Genomic DNA, 20,701 nt, shown 5'->3' with positions numbered 1-20,701 from the left:
CCGAGAACCAGGGGGGAAGTGCCATGCCTGCACCCGGCATGCGGAGGAGTTACAGAAAGCAAGGTGTAAGTTCTATGGTCTGAACAGGAAGTGTCACATGGCCGCCCATCAAGCCTGACAAAGACACCCCTTAGAGTTGGGTCTTAACACTAGTCCCTTTTTCAGGGACTTCTGAGATGGCGTAGCTCCTTCCATCTACTCTCCCATTGGTCCCAGGGCTGGCCCTCTGATAGGCCATCCCCCTGTGGTGCCTCTGACAGGCTCCCTTAGCTTCTCCTATCATTTGCCTAAGACAGTGGTTCTCAACCTTGCTAATGCTGCAGCCATTTAATACAGTTCCTCCTGTTGTGGTGACCCTAGTCATAACATTATTTCATTGCTACTTCCTAACTGCAATTTTGCTAGTTGTGAATTGTAATGTAAAAATCTGATATGTGATAGCCCCCACCCCCGGTGGGGGGGGGGGTCGCAACCTATAGGCTGAGAACTACCCATCTAAAACATACTCCCTGGACTAAGGCACTTGGCATTTGGCTATAGGCCAGCAGTTGTCAGTTTCCCATCCCCTCCCTGCCCACAGCAACAGGATAAGGCTGAGACTCACCAGCATGACCTGGAAACCTATGTGTAGTGGGAAGAGGCTGTCTAGGGAGATGGCTCAGTCGGTAAAATACTCACTGTACAAGCATGAGGTCTTGAATTTGATCCCTAGCACCCATGTAAGGAAACGGCTGTGGTGATGCATGGTTTAAACCCAGCGATGGAGAGGTGAAGGTAACAGACTCTGGGAGCTTGCTGGACAGCCAGCCTGGCCTAATTGTTGTGCTTCCAGGATTAGAGAGACCCTGCCACAAAAATAAAGTGAAGAGTGATCGGGAAAGACATGCAATTTACCTCTGACCTATGCACAGGCACGCACACACAAAGAGAGAGATTTTCATAATCTTTATATCGTGACTGAAGAAAAGTGCAAATTACAATTTGAGAAATTATTTGAGAAAATATTCCAATTTAGGGACTGTTTTCTTTTTTTTAACCTCAAAAATAGTGAAATTAAAGTTAAAGGCATTTTTAAGAATTTTTGTTTTGAGATCCTGTCTCAAAGCTAAAGAGATTCTTGGCACACCTGGCCGTGGCTGTCTCTATGCAGGGCCTGTGTGGAGGAGCCTGCACTAAGCGGCTTTTATCTCTACAAATCGGGTGAGTGAAAATCACTCCAAGATAAATTTTTCTTGTGTGATGCCGGAGTCAAACCCCAGGGCCTCATGCATAACAGCCAAGGGCTCTGACACTGAGATACGCCCCAGTCCAAGATTAGTTTTTAGTTTCCTCATTGTGTGCGCCCGTGTGTGCTCTTATGTGTGTACTTGTGTGTGCACAAAAGGACAGAGGTTGGTGTGTGTGCACCTGTGTGTGCACAGAAGGGAGAGAGGTTGGCTTGTGTGCACTTGTGTGAGGAGTTTATTCTCTTTTTCCACATGTGTTATGGGAACAAACTTAAGTCATCAGACTTACACAGAAAGCCATTTTGACAGTGCTAGACTCATTTCAGAAATTAGTGTCTGGGAGCAGTCCATCAAAACCTCGCTGGCTCACCAAGGGGTCAACATAACAAGTTATTGATGGCGTTGTCTACAACCTTGGTGTTTCCTAAGTCTGAAGCCTGTATGTATTTTCACACCCATGACCTATCTCAGCTGCCTTATAGCTATGCAAGGCTGGCTGTGGCCAGGGTGGACATCTCAGCACTCGGGTGCCAGACTCTCAGGTATATGCAGTTTTGAATGTCTGCACGCGCAACTGTGGGGTCAAGAGGAGGGTACTGGGTGTTTCTCTATCATTCTCTTCCTTATTCCCTTGAGACAAGGTCTCTAATTGAACTTCCAGTTAGGCTGGTAGCCAACAAACCTGACCGCCCTCCTGGCCTCACCTCCCATGACACTGAAGCTTTTAATATGGGTGCTGGGGATTTGAACTTGGGTCATCATGCTTGTACAACAAGTGCTCCTATCCACTGAGCCATTCCCCGAATGCCTCCACCCTAAACTGAAACACAAGGCTGGAAGTTGAAGCTGGGAGATGAGGGAAGCCATCAGTTACAGCTGTGGGCTGAACACAAACAAAGGCTCCCAGAATACCCTGATACTGAGACACAAGCCAAGTCAGTCACCTACCAACAAAGCACCAGCTGAGACCCAGAAACTTTCTGACTATGAACCCTTAACAATTCAGAAACAGCTTGCTCCTCTCCCCATGAATGGTCCTCCTGTCTCCAAGCATTGCCTAACCACACGTTACCCAGTGGTCTCACCTCCAGCTAGAGCGGGCTCAGGGCCGACACCATGTATTCTTTATTCTCAACTTTTATTCTACAGATGCTCTGGCTCCCAGGCACAGGAAACACGTTCAGCAGCCACCTTGTTCTCTTCCAGGGGGGTACAGAGTGTCACGAAGTGTGGATTCACCACAGCACCACCCCGCTGAAATCTGGCAAGCAATCTGGTGAGGCACTGAGCTCCCGAGAGCTAAACACACACCATGTGGGCTGTCCGCGTGTCCTTCCTTACTTTTCCCCATCCTAACTAGGATGCTCTCCACAAAGGCCAGCCTTAGCCAAAGCTGTCCTAAGCCCAAGGCATCTTCAAACTGCTGAGCACAGTCCTCTCCCTACATTTTGCCCCCACCCAATGGCTCAGTCCTTCCTTCTTACAGCCTGTGCAGGAAGAAAAAAGAAACCCTCAAGTCTGTTCACTCCTCAGCACAAGAGTCTGGAAAGTTAAAGTTCTGACACTCTGGGTCTATGGACTTTGCTGCCTCTGTAGCTCCTCCTCTTTGTCTGTTGTCCAGCCCTATGGGGATGGGCAAAATGTTGCTCTCACCCCATCTCCAGTAAGATCCTGGCAGAGGATCACCATCACCAACACCATTAACATCATCACCACCACCAACATCATCATCACCATCATTTTCAACTTCATCATTATCATCATCATCACCAATAAACACCACCATCATCACCAGCAGCAGCATCGCCATCACCAACACCAACATCACCACTACTATTGCCATCAATCAACATCACCATCATTACCATTGCCATTATCATCATCATCACCACCATCAACATCATCATCATCAATGAACACCACCATCATCACCAGCAGCAGCATCGCCATCACCAACACCAACATCACCACTACTATTGCCATCAATCAACATCACCATCATTACCATTGCCATTATCATCATCATCACCACCATCAACATCATCATCATCATCGAACACCACCATCATCACCAACACCAACATCACCAACGACACCCTTGCCATCGATCAACATCACCGTCGTCACCGCCATCATCACGTCATCATATCATCACCACTGTCATTACCATCATGACAAATGTTACTGTAAACCATGTGCTACTTTAAATGAACAGAGCCTGGAGCTGACAGTGCCCCTTTTTGGGTCTCCCATCATGAATCTTCTGACTAAGTCCCATGCTCCACTCCAAGGCAAAGGCCACAGTTAGAGGCTAAAGCTCCAGAAACTGAAACTCTACTCACGAGATGTCTCTGGGGACTCACCTAGCCACTTGCTTCTCCTCAGCTGTAGAGCGGATTCCTCCCCCTCCCACTTTGCAGCAGTACTCCACCAGGCCTCATAGCATTTGTTATTCAGGGGCTGCTCCTGCTTGCTTTGTTCCCAAGCTGTGCACAAACCTCCATGGTGTCACCTTCCTCCACCCTGACAAGCCAGCCCCACATAAGCATGCTCCTCCCAGAAGAACAATTGGAGTGAAGGTAGCCAGTAGGAGGCCACCTGCTAGATGGATGGCCCCATGTGGACTGGGGTGAAATTCACTGGAGTACTCAGGGTGAATGGTTTTCTTATCAAACCTGTGGCCAGATCTGGGCACTACAGTCTCACCTCCTCTGCCTTAGTACAGGGTAAGAGCCAAGTAGGGTGGGGCTGGTGTGTGAGGGCTTTCTGCTCCTTTTCCCAGGCAAGAAGGATGGGCTTAGGCCAATGACCCACAATGAGGACAGGGATGGAGAGGGCTCCTCTTTTCAGAAGAATATAAACGCTGGACCCTAAATCTCCAAGCAGGTTAGAAATCTGTGAGTGTCCCAAATCAACATAAGACGATATTAAAAATAGTAACAATGGGGGGGGGGAGGGCACACCTTTAATCCCAACACTTGGGAGGCAGAGGCATGAGGGTGTCTGTGAGGCCAGCCTGATCTACAAAGTGAGTTCCAGGACAGCCAGAGCTGTACACAGAATACCAAAAGAAAAAGAAACAATAATAAAGTAAAGCATACATTTAAAAGACCAGCATTGAAAGGGGAGGGCCTGGTGACAGGTGGATGCACACCCTTGCCTCAGGAAGGCTTCCTGGTTCTGATGTTTCCATTTCTGTTTTCCCGTGTGTGTGTGTGTGTGTGTGTGTGTGTGTGTATGTGTGTGTGTGTGTGTGCGCACGCGCGCGCACGCGCGCGCAGGTGTGTATGCATGTCTGGGGGTGTGCATGTCTTCAACCACTCTCTGCTGTAGTTTCTGGAATGGGTTTCTCACTGAATACCACCATCAGCAACATCACCACCAAAAACACCAACATCACTACTATCATTGCCATCAATCAACATCACAATTGGGCACCCTCTCCAGGCCCTGTGTTCTGGGGAAATCAGACAAAAGAGTGTGAGACTCTTTAAACTTTTTTTTTTTTTTTTGAGAGTTTTCTGTAGAGTATAATTATTGTAAGATTATTAAAGAGTGTTTTCTGGGGCTGAGGAGAAGGTTCAGCTGTTAAAAGCATATACCGTTCTTATGGGAAACCTGAGTTTAGTTCCCAGCATCTTCATGGTCTATGGTGCTAGGAGTCACATCCAGAGACCAAAGGACAAAAGGGACCTGTCCAGGAGTAGAGTTCTTATTCCAAGAGACTGTGAGGCCACAGGATGGCTGTGTGGGGGGCACTGGATAGACCACAGGAACTCGGGTTCACCTTAACAGTCTCTGGGAGCTGGAGCAAGGTTGGAAGAAGTCTGTTCAGAGCCATGGTCTGTGGAAGAGCATCCCCAACAAAGATGGTTTAGGGTGAGTTTCCAAATGACACCAGTAAAATGTCAGGGCTGATGTCCGCAAAGCACAGGGGAAGAGACACAGGAATGTCTCAGTGGGGACAGTGATGTTATGACCATCCTGGTCCTTTCAATGCAATGAAGACCACAGTGTACAGGGTAGGACTGAATCCCCTGCAGAGGGCAAGAGAGGCAGCCCATCCCATCTTCTTTCTTTCTTCCTTCTTTTTTCTTTTTTCTTTTTCTTTCTTTCTTTCTTTCTTTCTTTCTTTTTTTTTTTGTTATTTTATTTGTTTTGTTTTTCAACCTGGGCAGGTTTTGGAGCCTGCCCAGGAACTCACTGTAGACCAGGCTGGCCTTGAACTCACAGAGATATACTTGTCTTTGCCTCTCAAGTGCTGGGATTAAAGGCACATGTGCCACCACAGCCCAGCTTCCTTTTCCTTCCCTCCCTTCCTCCCTCCCTCCCTTTCTCCCTCCCTCTCTCCTTCCCTCCCTCCCTCCCTTCCCCCTCCCTCCTTTCCTTCCTTCCTTCCCCCTCCCTTCCTTCCTCCCCCCTCCCTCCTTCCTCCCTCCCTTTCCCATCCCTTCTCTCTCCCTCTTCCTTCCATACTTTCCTCCTCATCCGCCTCCTCCTTTTCTATTTCTTGAGAAAGTGCCTCATGTAGCTCAGGCTAGCCTCAAACATAGGCAGCAAGAATGACCTTGCATTTCTAATCCTCCTGTTTCTTCTGTTTTGGCCTCCCTTCTGCTGGGGTTAGAGAAGCCTGGGTTCTAAGGATCAGGTTCAGGTCTTCAAGCTTTCGTGGCAATCACATTACCAATCGAGCTGTCTCCGGCCTCGTAAATATTTCTTTCCACAAGGTTTCACTATGCTTTTCAGGATGGCCTGGGATTCACAATGTAGCCCAGGCTTGCCTCAGTCCTCCCCACTCATCCCTCACTGTGCTGGATTACAGACAGTCAGCCCACCTGGCTTCCCTGACTGAAGGTTCAAGTTTTTATTCAGATTATGTGATGCTGACTCTGAGGTTCCCAGTGAGCCACGCTGGAATGTTCCTGGTACCGGCCAAGCCCTGGGATGTTCAGGATCCCCTCCCAAAGCCCTTTCCAAACTGGTTGGAATGTCTGAATTGGCTTAAGAAAAGAATTCAAAAGCTGAACTTGCAAAGCCCGGGGCCAAAGGCAAGCAGAGGAATGGGTTCCTGTTTGTTCCAGCAGTGAAGGGGATGAGGGTGAAGGGACTCAGTACCCTCCCCTTATCCTCAGCTCTGTGGTGTGTGTGTGTGTGTGTGTGTGTGTGTGTGTGTGTGTGTGTAACAACTGTCCAGGCTTCTCGCTTCTCTATCCTCTACCCACAGAGTAGAGGCTAGGCACAAGGATCTCTCTGAAATGTCTTGGATCTTTTGGGATGGTTATGGGTGGTCCTCAGAATGGAGGCCACAGCCAGGACTTGTCTTCTGCTACCTTGGACAAGAGACAATGTATGCTCTGGTCCCAGGACTTCAGAGCAAAGAACCTGCATTGAATTAACTAAATAATGAAAGTGAGAAGAGCTCTCTGTTCCTCTCCCTGCCTCTGTTTGGAGTCTTCCGGTTGCCAGCACACGATGTGAAAGCCCATGAGTACGTTTCAGCTCACACTATGTGGCCATTCCTTATTATATATGTAGGGGTGTGTTGCAAAATATGACCTAAGCTGATAAAAGACTGCCACTATCCAGATTAAAGATGTCTGAAATTATCCTTTAAAAATGTCAGCATTGCACAGGGGAGATGACTCAGACAGTCATATACCTATCATGCCAATATGAGGACATGAGGTTATATCCCAACACCCATGCAAAGATCCACGCAAGGAACCAGGCATAGTGGCAAATGTCTTTAATCCCAGCACTGGGGAGACAGAGGCATCTCTGAGTTTGAGACCAGCCTGGCCTACAGAGTGAGTTCCAGAACAGCCAGGGCTACAGGAAAAACTTATCTCCAATAAACTAACAACAGTCCAGGCACGGTAGCTTTGTAATCCTAGCACTGGGAAGGTGAAACAGGTAGATCCCTCATGTTCACTGGCCAGCCAGACTAGCTCAGCCAGAAGCTATAGGTCCCAGCAAGAGACCTTGTCTCAAAAAACAAGGTTAATCTCTGGGGGCCACACATGCACATTAAGTCTGTCCTGAGAGAAGAAGGACCAGACTAAAAGAAAAGGAACAGTTGGAACCAAGGGAAGGCTCCTGGGTTCTGATGAAGAAGGGGAGGAGAAAGAGGAAGAGAAAAAGAGGAAGGAGGAAGGAATGAAGGAGGAAGAGAAGAAGGATGATCCAGATGTGGAGAACTTCTGGAAAAAGCTGACTATGGGTGATGTTAGGGGCTTATGGACATGCTTCTGATTGTATGGATTTGTGGGAGAAAGCCACTGTCCAATGGAGGCGTGTGTTCCAGGGGCATTTAGTGCTGGGGCTCAAGAGATGGCTCAGAGGACCCAGGTTCAGTTCCCAGCACCTGCATGGTGGCTTACAACTATCTGTAATTCCAGTTCCAGAAGATCCAAGGTCCTCTCCTGGCCTCCCTGGACACCCGGTACACAAGAGATGCACAGACATATAAGCAGGCAAAACACCTATATACATAAAATTATATACACATATACACACATATGCCTTTTCAAGATAGGGTTTCTCTGTAGCCCTGGCTGTCCTGGAACTCACTCTGTAGACCAGGCTGGCCTCAAACTCAGAGATTCACCTGCCTCTGCCTCCCAAGTGCTGGGATTAAAGGTGTGCGCCACCACCACCCAGCAAAATAATAATTTTATAATTAAAGAAAAAGCAAACAGAAGAATTGAGAGCTGGAGAGATGGCTCAGTGGTTAAGAGCACTGAATACACACACAGAGGACCATGCCTCAATTTCTGTAACCACATACCTACCGGCTCTGTGCCTCTGAGGGTACCATGCGTGCATGCCATTCAGGCACAAACATGCAGACAAACATTAGTACACATAAAGTTTAAAAAAAAAAAATGAAGAAGGAGAAGGAGGAAGAGAAGGAGAAGAAGCATTATTTAGGAGTGAAGGGGCCTGACGGCTACACATTGCTTCCAAATGACTGGGCTAATACTATTCACACAGATGGCCAGCCATTAGACAGGTCTCAAAGCAAACGCAGTGACATGCTACCAGCTACTACATGCAGCTGGGATATCACAGGGCTCAGTGATCTTCGTGATTAAAACTGCTCCTAATAGAGTTGGCGAGATGGCTTCAGTGGATAAGATCCTTGAGCCCTGTCTTCCTCCTGTTGCCTCACAGCCAGGCCACTCCCTTCTCCTTCCTCCCAGGGTCACCACGGATTTCTTCCCCTCCTGCCTCATAGATGAAGGGCATTACAAGAAGAAAGGTGAACAGTAAGAGTTATGAACACAGTCAAAAATGGGGCCTGGGACACACAACCCAACTTCCTGGCCCTGTGTATTCTTGAGGCCCATGATAGCTAATCTTTTGGGGTCTCAGTATGTAGCCCTGGATGGCTTGGAACTCACAGAAATCCTCCTGTCTCTGCCACCCAAGTACTGGGGTTAACCCACATAATGATTAATCTAGACTGTCAACTTGACAAGACTTACCTAAGAGACAAAGCTCCAGGCATGTCTGTGAGAGTTTCTAGATTCGGTTAACTGAGAAGGGAGAGTCACCTTGACTCCCCAGCAGGGGCTGGGGTCCTGGACTGACCAGAAAGAAGAAAGTGAGTTGAGCACCAGCATTCCCCTCTCTGTTCCTGACTGTGGATACAATGTGACCTGCTGCCTCCTGCCGCCAAGCCTTCCCTGCCATGACAGACTGCACCCTCAACGGTGATTCCCAAAGCCCTTCTGCCTTCAACTTGCTTGTCAGGTATTTTTGTCACAGTGACAGGAAATGTAACTAATACAGTGAAGGAGATTTAGACTCTCACAGCTGATTTGCTTCCATCCCAGTCAGAGAGGACCCTTTCCACCACCCTCTGTGCTGGTTTGAATGGGATGGCCCCCATAGGCTCCCATGTTTCAATGCTTGGTCCCCAGTTGGTGGACCTGTTGAGGAAGGATTAGGTGTGGCCTTGTTGGAAGAGGTGAGTCACTGGGGGTAGGCTTTGAGGTTTCAAAAGCCCATGGATTGGGCCCAGTCTATTTCTCTCCCTCCCTCCCTTCCTCCCTCCCTCCCTCCCTCCTTTCCTCTCTCCCTCTCTTCTTCCCTCACACTCTCTCATCTTGTGGATCAGATGTGAGCCCTTGCTGGGCAGTGGTGGCGCACACCTTTAATCCCAGCACTCGGGAGGCAGAGGCAGGTGGATCTCTGTGAGTTCGAGGCCAGCCTGTTCTACAAAAGCTAGCGCTAGTTCCAGGACAGCTTCCAAAGCCACAGGGAAATCCTGTCTTAAAAAACTAAAAAACCAACCAAACAACAACAAACAAAAACAAAAACAAAAACAAAACAGACGTGAGCCCTCAGCTCCTGCTCCAGCCCCATGCCTGCCTGCTTGCCTGCCGCCACACTTTCCCACCAGGATGGTCACGGACTAACCCTCTGAAGCTGTAAGCGAGCCCCCGTGAAATGTCTTCTTCCGTAAGTTGCCTGAGTTGTGGTGTCTCATCCCAGCAGAAAAGTAAGTAAGACACCCCCTCTGTCTGTTGGCTCCTTTTCTGCTTCCACTGATTGCCTCTGATCACTGAGAGTAAAATAAAACCCGGCACCACCCTAGAAGTGAACACATGAGTACACTGGTCCCCCGCCCCTCCCCCCTAACCCCCGCCCTTGCCCTTCTGGTAAACCTGAAGGGAAAACGCAGACTGCTGCACACTGATCCTGGAGAAGAATCCCATTATTCATCCAGTGAGCTCTGGGGTGTTGACTGTGAACACCTCCTTTCGTATTCCCATGCCCTGACCGTGCCCACCACCACCACCCACCAACACTCCTCAGAATGGGATGCTGTTTGGAGAAGAAATCTTCCAAGAGATGGCTAAGTTAAAACAAGGTCATTAGGATGGGCCCTGATCCAGTGATACAGGGATTCACATAAAAGTTTTAGATATGGGGTTGGGGATCTAGCTCAGTGGTAGAGCGTTTTCCTAGCAAACATGAGGTACTGGGTTCGGTCCTGGGCGGGCGGCAGGGAATAATTTTAGACACAGTCACCAGAAACATGGGCATGTAGAGGAGTGACCAAGGGAAGACAGTAGGACAGTAGGACAAATGCAGAAGAAATCAGATCTGGGGAGAGAGAGGGCTCAGTGTAAAGTGCTTGCAGAGCAAGAATGAAAACCTAAGTTTGGTTTCCAGAACCCAAGTAAAACTATAGGACACGGTGATATGTGTGTGTAATTCCAGCACTGTGGAGGTGGATCCCCAGGGCTCAGAGGCCAGCCAGACTTCCTAACTGTCTCCGGCCAATGCCAGCCTTCGTTTCAAAAAATGAGATAGATGGCACCTTAGAAAGACATCTGGGCCTCCATGGACACACACACACACACACACACACACACACACACACACACACCTACACATGCGCCTGATGGCTCATCAGGTGACGGTGCCTACCACCAAATCTGAGCGCCTGAGTTTGATTTCCAAGCTCATGTGATGGAAGGAAGGAAGGACTCTTGCAAGTTGTCCCCTGACCTCCACACAGGTGCCCCTCTCCCCCTGCCACATATAAAATGATTGTTAAAATTTTCTAAATAAGCTAATGCATCACCCAAAACGTCCTTGATGCTAGAAAAAGCAGGGGCCGTTTGTAGGGAGGAGGATGGTATCTTGTTCCTGTCTGTGTGAGGAAAGCCTGGGAGACCTGTGCAGCGTGAGGTGGGCTTGCCTGCCCCCTAGCTGATGCTCACTGTAATAATCATGTCCTGTGCTGGGGGGCAGGGAGGCAGGGAGGGAGAGAAGAGAGAGGGAGGGAGGGAGGGAGAGGAGAGAGAGGGAGGAAGGGAAGGAGGAGGGAGGGAGAGGGAGGAAGGAAGAGAGAACTGGCTTTGAATATAAATGCCCCTCTGGAGCTGTCTGTACAGAAAGTCTGCCTGCCATCTCATGCATCCATTAAGAGAATGTGTCACGGGGACATTTCCTTGGGCAATTTACTGGTTGCCCAGGGAGGAGAGTCCTGTGTTGCTCCCATTCTGTCTTCTGTCACCTCCTTTATCCTTTGAGGTTTGTTCTTTCCCTGTGTCCTCCACTCAGCTCCTGACTTGAGACCTTGACTTTCAGAACTGGGTGATGTGGGCTGGTGGCTCCTGGAGCTTGTGTAGAGGCCACCGCCTGCCCCTCTTGCTCTCCTGGGGCTTGGAGCTTCATCAAGGATTCTTACCTCAAAGACAGGACTGCAACTCAACATGTGTGAAGACTTTCCATGAGCCGCAGGTCCCCGTGCCACCAGGGCGCATTGAGCGGTCTGTGAGGCGCTAGACATGAGGCACCTCGGGGGGGGGGGGGGTGGTCACTGGCATCCTTCCCATCCTCTCCCCTTCCTACTAACATGGTAGGATTTGTTTTCACTTAAAATAAAACTGACCTCTTGGTCAGTGAAGACTGCAAGGCCTGCCATGTGTGGCTGGCCACCATCTTCCATAGGACCAGCCCCAGGAATGTGACCTCAAGCACCAACCACCTCTACCCTGTCTGATACGGCTCCAGTTTGGGCCAGGGGTACTGCCCAGTGATGCAGTGCTTGCCCAGACTGTTGGTGACTTTCCTCACCATTGTGAGCACGTCTGGTGAGAAGCTGCTTCAGGGTGGAAGCATTTCTTCTGGGCAGGGCTTGGAGGGTGCAGGCCAGCATGATGGAAGGCATAGTGGCAGGAGGGGAGGCTGCGTGTTCACATCCTGACAGACCAGCAAGAAGATGAAGGACAAGCAGAGCCACTATAAACATCAGGCTTGCCCTTCCCCTAAGGACCAGTTCCTTGAGCAAGGCCCAGCTTCCCAAGGGTTCCAATCACCCCCAAATAGTGCCACCAAGCTGGGAATCCAGTACCCACACATGAGACCCTGTGGGGATGTTTTGTATTCAAACTAGGAAGTCTTGGGTTCTTGTCACAAAAAGAAAATAGTAAGGAAAGGGGGGGAGGGGGAGAAAGGAGAGAAGGAAGGGAGATCCCAATTTCTCCAGATAATCCATCTGACTTCCCATCACTGGAGCCAGGTGTCCTTTGTGACCCCACTTGTGTCCCAAAGGCCCTGAGGATGTGGCAGAGGCAGCACAGGCCCCCACTGAGTCGGTCCAAACACTGCCCTTTTAGACAGACTGAGTGACCAATGTCTCCGTCCTTGTGAAACACTTCTCTAAAAGCACCATGCTAGAAGTGAGCTATGGTGTCCTCACAACCTGGAAATCCACTCCCAGTCAGGACAGAGAAGGGAAGTGGCTGGTGTGAGGGCTGGGGGCACCATACCATGGAGAGTGTGTGCTATGGAAAGAGGAACAGATAAGGCTGGGGTAATCGAAGGGCATTCTGCCAAGCACGGGCCCTGCAGAGGAGCTTGGCTGGTCCCTGCTGGGCATGAGAGGGGTGTGATCTGGGGCTCAGGAGGAACAGGGGACCCAGAAACACCCAAGGACCATGTGAACCAAGATTGGAAAAATGTGAGGAAGAAAAAGGGAATCTGGGTGCACCACCCTCAAAGCACCTTAATGGGAATGTCTGAAACAAAGCTGGTTCTTTTCTTTTCTTCTTTTTTGAGACAAGGATTTCTTATGTAGCTCAGGCTAGCCTCCAACCTGTTATGTGGCTGGGGATGATCTTGAATTTCTGAACCTCCTGCCTCTACCTCCCTCCTAAGTGCTAGGATTACAGGGATGCACCACCACACTCAGTCTATGAGGTGCTGTGGACGGTACCCAAGGCCTTATGCGTGCTGGACAAGCCACACCCCAGCCTCAGCTTATTTTTAATGATAACTTTTGGTTTTTTGAGGAAGTGAAATCTGGGGGCTGAGCTGGGAAGGGTGCTTACTTCCAAAGGCTCTTCCAGAATTGTCTACAGATGTCATACAGGACCACATGTTCCTACAGCTGCTCACATGGAGCACAGTTGCCAGTGTAAGTCGAGAAAACACAGTAGGGCCTTTTCTTGGCTCTTGTCAACCTTCTTTGGGGATCACTTTTGTGGGAATTGAACTCAGGTTGTCAGGCCCGGGGTAGGCACCTTTACCTACTGAGCCATCTCGCCTGCTCCACCATTGTATTTTTCAAACAGGGTCTCTTAATGGCTTGTAGGCTGCCAAGTGGGCTAGGCTGACAGGTTAGTGAACTCCAGGGATCCTCCTGTCTCTGCCTCCCTAGCATTGAAATTACAGAGACAAGTCTCTATGCCCAAAATCTTATATGGATGCTGAGGATCTGAACTGAGGCCCTTGTGTCTGTATGGCAAGCATGTACCAACTAAGCCACCCGCTCCCCCGCAGACACCCAGGGAATGTTTTCAGACCATAACTGATAGTGGATAACTCCACTCCCCTCTCATTGAGTGTTGAAAATCCCCACAGTGCAGCCCACTCCAGGCTGCCATGAAGCAGGCTGAAGAATGTGGAACACTCAAGAGCAGACACAGATGCTGAGCTCTGGGACTGCAAACAGGAGCACCACTCCACAGGAGCTCGCCCAGGGCTCACATCATATGTGACAGAAGCATTAACACCACCTCTACTCAGACAGCACCCACACAGCATCCTGCTGCTCTGCACCTGTGGCCCTGCTCACCTGGTACACCCCCGCTCTCTGGTGCATCCCTGCTCTTGGGGGAAGCAGGCTGTGAAATGAGGCAGCAGAGATCAAACAGAAACCCCCAGATCTGAGCAGGCGGTTTGACAGCGGCTTCCCGTGGAGCTGCAGTCGTGATCATTCTCAGTGTCAACCGCCACCACCCTGTTCACAGCTGCTGCCGGATGAGCCCGTGAGAGCAGAAATCTTCATCTATGTTGCTTGTTTTTGTCCTCAGCCCTGCCGGCAGAGCCTGGCTTCAAATATTTGTCAGCTTGCTATGTGTCTAATATTTAGGTCCCACTGGGGAACTGAGATGCCTGCGGTAAAATCCCAGTGATGGTGTCAGGAGCCACTGTCATTTCTGCTGTGGCTTTGGAAAGGCTGGCCTTTGGTTTGGGGGGAGCAGGGCTGTGGCCCTGAAACCTAGCAATGGCTATTATTGCTCATTGCTCCAGGGCCTCAGTAAGGGGCTGGAGCAGTAGATTGAGTGGCGAGCTGACACCGGAGTCAGCATTGGCCGTGTGAAAATTCCTTCTGCCAGGCACAGGCACACTTTGCTCTGTGAGTCTAGAACAAAGGCCTGGGGCAAAGGCTCTCATCCAGGGATGGGTGTGAGCCCCAGGGAGTGGTGGCAATGCCTGGAGATGGCTTTGGTTGTTATTATTGGAAGTCCACTCCTGATATGCAGTGAGTGGAGGCGGCTGATGTTGCTGAAGGTCCTAGCATGCAGGGGGCATCCCCGCTAGGGAGCTGCCCAGCTCAAAGTGGTCATGGTACCTGGCTTGAACAACTGCTTCCTATGAGCACCTGATTTGAGCAGTATTTATCTGCTTTTCCTGTGCTGTTTTATGGTAAAAACCAAAGCCAACAAAAGCCACTGGAAAGTAAAGCCTTCTGGGTGACCTTCAGCTGGTGGCATTTCAAGGCAGCTAGGTCAGGCACAGGCTATAGTAGCGATTCTCCAGGGAATGAGGCCTCTGGCTGTCTCTTCCACTGAATCTGCCAAGGGGCTTTTATGTAACTCAAATTTGTTGTGAAGCAGAATGAGCAATGTTTGCAGGCAACCGGGGCCCTATATCCATGACCCAGAAACAAATAGCCTTATTAGGAGAGCCCGTTTATTGCAGAGGGGGTAATATACATGTTGCTCTTCCGAGCAAACATCCAGGACACTTACTGGGCAACAGGAAGTGGCAACAGGAAGAGAAGGATCCCTGACTTGTCCTTTGTGGCTGGAAGGGGAGCCTGGCTTATAGTGATGTGTTATTTGGTGTTCTGTGGCTGTGAGGAATGCCCAAGGTAAATTGACTTACTAAGGAAAAGGGTTTCTTTTGGCTCATGGTTTCAGAGGTTTCAGGCCACAGTTGCTTGACCCTGTTGCTTCAGGCCAGTGGAAAGGCCAGCATATCATGGCAGGCTACGTGGTGTAGGAAGCGTGTCCACTTCATGGTGGCAAGGATGCAAAGATAGGGACTGGTAGGTGCCAGAGTTTTGCCATCCCCTTCAAGGGTTCACTATCACTAGCCTAATTTTCTCCTATTTTCAATGACTTAGAGTCCTCCTACCAGGGTCCATGTCTTAGGGTTTCTGTTGCTGTGAAGAGACACCACGAATACAGCAACTCTAACAAAGAAAACATTTAATTGTGGTGGCTTGCTTTCAGTTCAGAGGTTCAGTCCCTTATCATCATGGTGGGGAGCATGGCAGCATGCAGGCAGACATGGTGTTGGAGAATTCTACATCTTGATCCAAAGGCAACAGGAAATGAACTGAGACACTGGGCATGGCTTGAGCATATAAATGACCTCAAAGCCCACCTCTTCAGTGACACACTTCTCCAACAAAGCCTTACCAACCTTAATAAAGCCACACCTCCTAATAGAGCCGCTCCCTATGACCTTCTGGGTCATACCGCAGTCCACGTCCTGCAATGTCCTAACTCCTTCCACTAGGACCCACTTCAGTGTCATTAAGTCCCACCTCCTAAATGTTCCACCACCACCCAATAGCACCATGGGCAGGGACTTCCATCAGGGCATGGATATCTGGGGAATATTCCAGATCTGGACTACAGAAGTGGTCACTTCCAAGAGGAGCGGAAACCACCTCGGCCTAGGAAGGGGCATTACAGGAAAGTCATTGCAAGCCTTGGACTGTTCTAAATGTCCCCTTCCATTTGTCTAGTGATGTCTACCTGTGCAGGAAGTGCTCAGCATATGGGGGAGGCAGAACTTCCTGTAACAAGTAGGTTCTAGAACCCCACCATAGAAGTCTATTGTGGAATGTTAGTTTAACCATGTAAAGATGTGTTACATTTATTTATGTTGTGGAATATTACTTTAACTACTTAAAGGTGTGTTGTATTTGTTTAACTATTTAAAGATGTGTTGCAAAGTGCTTCACCTTGCCTGCCTAAGGCACCTGATTGGTCTTGTAAAAGCTGAATGGCCAAAAAGCAGAGGAGGGATAGGCGGGGCTGGTGGGCAGAGAGAATACGTAGGAGCATGAATCTAGAGAGAATGAGGGAGAAAGAGACGCCCAAGGCCAGCCAGGCAACTTCCAGGCAGCCAGGCACGGGGTAGGACATACAGAGTGAATGAAAGGTTAAAAAGGCCCAAGGCAAAATGTAAATGGAGAGAGACAGGTTAAATTAAATTATAAGAGCTAGTGAGACAAGCCTAAGCTAAGGCCGAGCATTCATAACTAATAATAAGCCTCCGTGTCATGACTTGGAGGCTGGCAGTTGGAAAAAGGCTGCTACAGAAGTTTGTTTGGGAGGCCTTGCAAGGCCTCTGAGAGAGAAAGACTGAGTTCTATCAGAGCCATTAATTCTACATTTCCTCCTAGTTGTTGGTGATGAAGACAAGTTACTAGAGGCAGGAGCCGCGGCAAATTAAGAGTTGAAGCGCCTCCTAATGACTAGGGATTTCCTTCCCAGTTGACAGAGTGGTTATGAATGCTATCACTGAAGAATAGCAGCCTCCCCTGCTCTGATACCAAAGACACACGGGCAGAGGGAAGACAGCTATGTGACAAGGGAGATATCTGGAACATCTGGCTCTAACAGTGTGGCCACAAGCCATACAAGGTCAGAGTAACCGATCCCAGCTGAGGACTCAGAGAGCACAGTGCTGGCAGATGCTGGTATCCACGAAGCACTGGGAACTGCCAGGTGCTGGGGACTGCTGCAAACAGAACTTGATCAGAGCAGCCAAGAGCACTTGAGATAACTCAAGGGCTCGATCCCTGGTAATGTGACAAAGCTGTGTTGGCCCAGGAGGAACAGGAAGTGGCAATGGAGGCGTGCCTGCAGAGGCTGTGACAAGGGTCCAGGTGTGAGGCCATGACAACATCTGGGCAGCACCCACAGCAGCCTCGCTCTCACTGTGGCTCCTCCATGCTGCCTGTTTACAAGTCTGATTCTCTGGGCGCTTTTGAGCACTGCCCCGTACCCTTCCAGACATTTCCTGCTTTCAAAGAATGCCTGTTCATTCCTGTCCTTCACAGTTGACATCCCTGACTGGCCTAAAACACTGCCCAGATAACCCAGAAGGCTCTGTCTGTGCACACAGATGACCTAGAAGGGTTCCTCCCGTTTTGAGACAGATATTCTCCTCAAGTGTCCATGGGTTGTCAGGTAGCAGCAATCATGACTCATCACCGCTCAGTGACGCATTGTCAACAGTGACAATTGATAAAACCATGCATCTCTGGGACCTGGGTTTGTTTGTTTTGTTTTGAGACAGGGTGTTTTTTGTTTGTTTGTTTTTTTAATGTACATTGGGATTTTGCCCACATGTATGTCTGTATGAAAATCTCAGATTCCCTGGAACAGGAGTTACAGACAGTTATATGGGTACTGGGAATTGAACATTGGTTCTTTGAAAGAGCAGCCAGTGCTCTTAACCACTGAGCCATCTCTCCAGCCCCTGAGACAGGGTTTTACTATGTAGCTCTAGCTGTTCTGGAACAATATGCCTGCCTCTGTCTCCCAAGTACTGGGAATAAAGACATCACCTGAAAGCTTTAATTAACAAAATTAATTTTGAATTTCTGTGACAAGAAATTTAAAATATTTCATTGATTTTTGACTGTTATTAGGCATTAAAATACCTCCAGACAGTAGGCGTATTTTTAGATATTTACTTATTTAATCACAAGATTCACAGTTAACCAGGGTCTAGAAAGATGAGTTGGTTAAAAACACTGGCTGCTCTTGCAGAGGGCCCAGGTTTGATTTCCAGCACCTGAATAATGGCTCACAACCATCTGTAACTCCAGTTCCAGGGGATCTGCTACCCTTCTCGGTCTCTGAGCACATTAGGCACATGCATGGTGTATAGACACACATGTCTACATACATACAACACTCATACACATTAAAAAACAAAACAGAAAACCAAATTAATCTAGGGGCTAATTCATGTCTGTAATCCCAACACTTGAGATACAGGGACAGGATTACTGTGAGTTCAAGGGTAGCCAGGACTATGGAGTAAGATTGTGTCTCAAAAAACAAAACAAAACAACAAATAAACAAAACAAAACAAAAAAAAACAAAAACCACAGTCTGGTCTACGGAGTGAGTTCTAGGACAGGTTCCAAAGCTACACAGAGAAACCCTGTCTCGAAAAACAAAACAAAAAACAAACAACCCCCTCCTCAAAAACAACAGAGTAAATTGAGTTCTAAGAAAAACACTTAAGATCTGTAGAAGTTTAAAGACCAGTGAAATGGCATGGTGGAACACAATACTAAGAGAAAAGCACAACCCTGTAGGACCACCAGAACTGCTGAGTCAGGAGATGGAAAGTGCTCAGAGAACCAAGGCCCATCCACGGCTACTGGCAACTGCTCAGGGCCATGGTGGCCAGCCCCAGCCCCATCCTCATCTCCAGCCAATGAGGCAGAGCGAGCCTGTCTCCTAGTTGTAAATGTTCTCCTCCTGCACATTTGCTGCAGCACATGTGTGGAGGTCTGAGGACAACTTGTGGGAGAAGTTTCTCTCCTTCCACCATGGGATGGGACTTGGGTCCTTAGGCTTGGCAGCCAGACCTCTCCTAGATTTGCTCCACTGTCAACGTCCACAGTGACAGTCGGGGTGGGGGTGTCTCTAAAAGCTGGATGTGGCAGTGGCAGGGCTTTTGGACAGTACAGGTGCTGTAGAGTCACCTTTAACCAAGCGATACAAGAATATCTGCGCCAAAGCTTCACAGGCGAGCATGAGATATGAAGACGTCCCTTCTGATTTACAAATAGGAGTGAACTGGCTGCCCTTCATCTTCTATAAGCAAACTCATGATGAGATGATGCCAACCGGAGAAGCATTTGGGAACCGTGCCCAGGCCTGGCACATGTTTGCTTGGCCCATGCTGTGAATGGCACTATTATTATCCTTGTTTCATAGTGAGGGAAACTAGAGTCTTTTATCTATTGTGCCAAGATGCTGGATTCAAACCCTGGGCAGGGGCTAGACTACCCTTCACTGATGAAAATGAGATTTATTTTTTAAAGGGTGAGTAAGAAAAAAGCTTTTCTTTTCTTTCTTTTCTTTTTTTTTAAAGGAAACATTTGACCTTAAACTTAATAAAGCAGAGAGGGTAATGCTTATGTCAACCACTGTGGACTTAGGCAAACCAGCTTATTAGCTAGCAGGCCTGAAAGCACTTCCTGGTTTTGTTTATTCTGGAAATCTGTTTTGAGTGACTAACACCATTATTTTAGCAAAGGTGGAAACAAAAGCTTGCTGAAGTCATTTACCTGTCATTTCATTTATTTTTATGAGTCACACTTTGCCCGCTGGTGTTTAATGTCAAGAATGTTTAGGTGGGGCTGGAGTGGTGGCACAGCGGTTAGGAGCATTTGATGCTCTTGTAGAGGACTGGAGTTTGGTTCCTAGCCCCCAAATCTGGCAGCTCACAACCACATGGAACTCCAGTTTCAGGGAATCTGACGCCCTCTTCTGGCCTCCATGGGCACCTGCATGCACATGCACACATACACACTGACACATAAAAATAAAAAGCCAAGAAAAAAATGTTTAGGACTTGGGTGCAGTGCCACACACCAGAGGCAGGAGGATCACAGATTTGAGGTGTGAACCACAGAGGAAGATTTTGTCTCTGAAACAGAAAAGTGCAACCGCAAAGATACAATTTACCCCTGAGGCAGGAAGAGAGGCCTTCCTAAAGAAACCAGCAGCAGTCTGGCCTAGGGTGAAGAGTCTGGCAAGGTCCCAGGAAAGGGATCCTCCCTTCCCCCTCCTTGATGTCTGGTGGTCCTGCTCTCCTTCAGCAGAAATTCCCCAGCCAGGCTGCTCCTCCTGAGGGATTTCTATCCACTGACCTCTCTCTCTGCTCCCCAGCCACCAACAGAGCCCAAAGGGCCCACTTCAATTGGGTTGAGTTTGAACCTTATCACAATGGTGCCAAATAAAATCACCTTGGGACTCAGCGAGCATCAGGGTGACACTTTTCTCAAACAGGAAGAGCAACCAAGATAATTCCTAAAAACATATAGTACAAAGGTCTGTATCTTTAAAAACCAAACTTCAAGATAAGCATGTTCCAAGATTTCAAAGAGTGTTCCAAGAAGATTTCAAAATAAGAGCATTCCAAGAAGATTTCAAAATAAGAGTGTTCCAAGAACATTCCAGAACAAGCCATCCTCACCTGGGATGGTCCTGTCCACTCCCTCAGTGTTCATAGCTCATCTCCAGTCATTATTCAGTGTCACTCCGGTGAAGACCCAGTCATTTGCCAAATGGGTGTGGAAAGGCACCCTCTGCCCACTAAGCTCCCCTGCAACCCTAGCCCCAATGCCATTCCACAGGAATGCTGGCCACATCCCTCAGCTCTTGACTCACTCCTTTTCA

The sequence above is a fragment of the Phodopus roborovskii genome, unplaced genomic scaffold (assembly GCF_943737965.1).
Source record: "Phodopus roborovskii unplaced genomic scaffold, PHOROB, whole genome shotgun sequence".
Lineage (NCBI taxonomy): Eukaryota > Metazoa > Chordata > Mammalia > Rodentia > Cricetidae > Phodopus > Phodopus roborovskii.
This window is presented reverse-complemented; position numbering follows the sequence as displayed.